Source organism: Pygocentrus nattereri, chromosome 18 (genome assembly GCF_015220715.1).
Source record: "Pygocentrus nattereri isolate fPygNat1 chromosome 18, fPygNat1.pri, whole genome shotgun sequence".
In the NCBI taxonomy this organism is placed as follows: domain Eukaryota; kingdom Metazoa; phylum Chordata; class Actinopteri; order Characiformes; family Serrasalmidae; genus Pygocentrus; species Pygocentrus nattereri.
This window is the reverse complement of record NC_051228.1, coordinates 23765300-23770496: the sequence shown is the minus strand read 5'-3', so window position 1 is coordinate 23770496 and position 5197 is coordinate 23765300.

Here is a 5197-nt window from a genome sequence, read left to right as displayed (position 1 = left end):
GCAGGGCGGAAATTCTCCAGCATCAGGACTAAGGACTTTTGTTCTTTAGTATATGACTTTAGACATTTATGTGGTAGGCATGGGCCGATGCCGATAAATGAAATTGCCATGTACATAGCAACCATTTATTTATTATCCCGGAAATAGGATAATAAATGTTTTTAATTGTGAATTAAAAACACACCTGAAAGTCCTAAGGACTGGCAGCAGAGCATATAAGCAAAAGTCTCGTATTGTGTTTTTCTTGGCCAACAGAGGGCACTGATGCTGCTGTCTACTAACCACTTTTACCACTTGCTCTCCCGGTTTTATAAAATACTGCTGTGTAAAACTCGACCAGAAGCTAGCAAGTGTCAAGTGAGTCCACAACATCTCCACAAACATCTTTTCAAGATACTAGGTTAGCCAGGGGTTAAAAGCAGTGGTGGAGTTATGGGACTTGAATCTTACTACCAGGTTATATTTGAGCTGTACAGGAATACTATCTACTTGAATGCAGGCTACCAAGCAATCTACAAATAGTGCATTGTTTTTTAAACTGAGCCACTTTTTTCAGCCATATATATATGACATATGACAGAGCTTCCGTCTCTGTCTCTCCAGAACTGGAGCTGCTCAGGGCTATTTTTACCATCTGGCTATTGGACTGTAGCCACATCTGTAGCCACATATTCATATATGAATATTTAATATGGGATTATACAACCACTGAATCGTTTGATGTAAACGTATACCTGCCTCATCGCTGGCTGAGCCGCTTGACTTGGTGACTTTTAAGGCCCTTTTTACGCAGCAACTCTCTAAAAAGCAGATGAGTGACAAATCTTGCAAGAGGGAAAGAAACATAAATCTTTTCTAGGACAATTGTAATTTTTTCCCATGCATGATGACCATTTTCCTCCTTCACTGTGTTAGCTGCTGTATGATTTTCTGACACAGTTTCCGAAGTTATTTAGTTTGTGTTCTATCAGTCAGTCTTCACCATAGTTTATTACAGTACAAGTTACCATGGAGAAAATACTCGCCCTTCTTATTTCTTAGATGAAAACATTGGATATTTAATGATGTATTAATCACTGATTGGAAATTTCCCTGGTTTTCATTTTAGAAATCTGGTCACCTTAATTTTAGTGTAGTAGCCCACTATCTGTCCATTGCTTTTAATATTTTTTATTATTTCTCAGTGCCTCATGTATGATATTTAGGATTTACACATTTCTCAGTCCTTACTGAAAGGAAGGGACAGGGAGGCTCTTGGGAAGATCAGAGCCCCAGCTGCAGCACTTTCCTTACTGACATCAGAGTGAGTGGAGCAGGAAGAGAACCAGCTGCTCCGCTGTCATGTGATTGGGTTGCTCAGTGAAAACAAAGTCTTTGCTGTGTGCTGAGTAGATGAGGGATTTTTTATGCTTATCTGAGGTCAGTTTAGCGTTTTGTTCATACAGTGACTTAAAAGGGGCATTCTGTTCTAAAACTAGACTATAATATTTATATTTGTTTGTCATGTTATGTAATATTTTGTAGCAGAACAGTGAACCCCTCAGCCTCATTGGTTTGACATCATGATTTGGTATCCTTTTTGCATTTACCTCATGTCACTACAATACCCAGCATGCATCACACAAATACCACTGGGAACCTGTCCCTATAGTGATAAAGGAATCCGCTGATGCACTCACATAGAGGCTAATTAACACAGATGTGATACTGGCTTCCTCAGAAGTGTAGCTTCAGTGGTGGTTTTGGATAGTAAATAAAATGGCTATAAATGTATTGTAGAGATCACTACCCTTGGTTTCTATCAGAAATCGGAGTCAATAATGTTTCCCTACAGTAAAGCATTACAGTAAAGTCCCCTTTAAGCCCATTGGAGATTTGATTTCAGCATAATGTTGCACAGAAAAGCTGTAATTAGCTGAAAGTGCAGAATTCCTCAGTGAAAAACGTGTGAAATTCACTCATGGACTTTTTATGTCACATGCTGCTCAGAACGTGCAACAGCCAAGTCAACAGCCACCTGCAAAAAAGCCACACAGCTGACCTTTGGTTTTTGGCAGGGGAATTTGTTATCAGAGGCTGAAAAAACAAAAACTCAGACATTCAGAAGAACTCGATCTCACACAGGCAGAGTCACTGACCTCAGAGAACCCTGCCTATCTGTGGCAGCCAATCAGAGATCGGTTCCAGGCCCTCCGTCTCTACACCTGCAGCATGCTCAGATCTTGCTAGCCTGGACAGCGTAGGACAGAAAAAAGCTGGTCACAGTCTGGACAAAGGTGTGAGGGACAGGGAAAGTCCAGGTGTCAGAGTTAATCAGTATTACTTTTTTTGAAAGGGCCCATATTATGGAAAACTGTATTTTTAAATCAGAGTTTGATGTAGCATGTAAACATTGTTGGTCTCAAAATGCAGGATATGGTCCTTTTAAAAACATTATACATTTTTGTAATTAATTATTTAAAAATATTTATGAAACATATTTTTATTTATTATTATTTTATTTTATGAATAGTGTTTTGAAACTGTATATATTTATTTACTAATAATGATTAATAATGTGTATCCTGCCTTCCGCCCGAAGACTGCTGGGATAGGCTCCAGCATCCCCCCGCGACCCTGACGGAGAAGCGGCTTAGAGGATGGATGGATGGATGGATGGATGGATGGATGGATGGATGGATGGATGGATTAATTATTGCAAATGTTTTATTATTTTTTGCCCTTTTATTGATATTTTATTGTTTTGTTTATTTGGTCAATATTTTAAAAGCCTTTTTTAGTTTTTAAAAAAATCTTGAACAGATAAAGTTTGTAAGACACAGAATGTTGTAGTGACCCATTATCTAAATTAAGTGATACTTTTTTAATCCCACAAATGGGGAAAATCCACCTCCGCATTTAACCCATCCGTGAAGTGAAACACCACATACACGCTAGTGAATACACACACACTAGGGGGCAGTGAGCACACTTGCCCGGAGCGGTGGGCAGCCCTATCCAAAAATCCAGCCCGGGGAGCAATTGGGGGTTAGGTGTCTTGCCAAGGACACCTCAATCATGAGCTGTCGGCACTGGGGATCAAACCGGCAACCTTCTGGTCACAGGGCCAGTTCCCGAACCGCCAGCCCACAACTGCCCCACTTACATGCCTCTAGCACTTTGTCTCAATCTACAAATACTCTGGTGGCACGATTACCTTACAGAGTTGTGCAACAAGGCCCAGTTTAGGAAGAAAATAGCATGAGACCAAGGACGCACACACCCACACCCATCCTTCTGCGTTGCAGGGGTACTGGAGCCTATCCCAGCGGTCATTGGGCGGAAGGCAGGATACACTCTGGACAGGTTGCCAGTCTATTGCAGAACCACAGAAAAACAAACAAACTAAAACACACAGTTCTGAGTGGTGGATGTCAATATTGAATTATATCATGGATTTTTGTAAATTTCTATGTTGTAAACAAAAGTAGCTGATATATAGATGGTTTTAAGGTAGAGTGCTGAGTGTGAGTTAAGGTGGGTGTGAAATAGTCCTCCTTGAGAGGGAGTCCCTTTTGGAATGTGGTTTGTTATTTAAGACCCCCAGACCTGTGTCCTAAGATAGACCCAAGGAGAATGTATAGCAGTAGGCTGGATAGCGTGATGAGCAGAGTCAGCATGGCTGATTTCAAAATGAGAAAACTTATAAAAATTCTTTTTGGACTAAGTCTGGTTTGACAAACTATGTAAAAAGTTCTCTATTACTTTTTATTCTCCTCTGGTTTCAGTGTTTACTTGTACTGTGTTTGAAATAGGGTTTGATGTAGTGCTGTGTAGTTTGGGCCTTGCCCTTCTTTAAAGGGCTCATATCATGAGAAATTGTTGTGTTTTTTATAGTAAGTTTGTTGTAGTATATAAAGAATGTTAAACGTTCAAAAGTTCATTTAGAAATCAGACTGAAACAGCTCATTTTGAATGAGTTTTTGTGATGTCACAGAAACCAACACATTTTCATATACCTGCCGGTTTAGCTTACGGCAGTTTAGCCTTGCTCATTCACATTCATGTGATAAGCATACATTTTAAGTGTTTCAGCCCAACTGCTTTTTTGGAATGACACACAATACAGGAAAGCCAATCAGAACAGAGCTCACTAACATACATCAGTTTTAAAGGCACAGTTAAAAATGTGGCCTCTTTCTGAATGGAAAAATGACATGTAAAATATAATTAAAACTGTTTTTTTGATATATGGTATCAAAAGTGTACCTCAAGAGAAAAAATAAAACACAACAAAAATGTAAGATATTGGCCCTTTAACCCACTTACTGGTTTGCCTTGAGACAATCATCAAGGCCTTCAAGGTTTTATTTTGTCTACACACAATGCCTTCTTACATTGTACTTTAATCTAAGACTAGTCTTAAACTGTGTATGTAAAACTGTCCCTAGATATTTAATTATGGGGTATTGACTTTAATGGCCCTCCACTGGTTGGGACTGTGCTGACTCTGTGATGAAGATCAGTTGAGGCTGCAGGCCATGCTTTGTAGCTGAGAAGTGACATGACAACGTGCATTCCAAACAGAAAACTGCATTGTACACTGAAACTAAGTTCAGCTAAATCAGTACTTCAGTCATGCAACAAGTGATGCTAGCAGAACAAGCCACTCAAGCACAGAGTGCATAAAATAAGGCAAGTGTGTTGAGGGCAGTAAACCTAGCAATGCAAATCTCTGACTTTAACGCAATATGAACTGATTATTCAGGATATAATTTGATGCAATCTCATGAAATCTCAAATTTCAAGTTTAATATGTTCCAAATCCACCTCATGGTGGCAGCAGTAATACACAAGCTGCGTTGGACTGGCGCCTGGCGCCCCTGCTGGACAAATAGCTCCTCCAGTTGACTGGTTTACAAAGGAGAATTTAACCAATTTTCCAAAATTTCAATATTTGATATTTATAAAAAGTCATTTAGAGTGATTTGGTGTGAAACTGATCATTGTAGGGAAACATACAGAATCACATTTTTTTACAGTGGTGGTGAAAGGAACCAGGGGTCACATCTACAGCACACGTATGACCAGTTTATTTACTGCCCAAAATGACCAGTTGATCTATACTTATCCTTTCACCTTTTGGCTTTTAATATCTTGATAATGCTTTGGAAAACAGGTTATTTATGTTTTAATGACCATAAAAATCAAGCAGTTC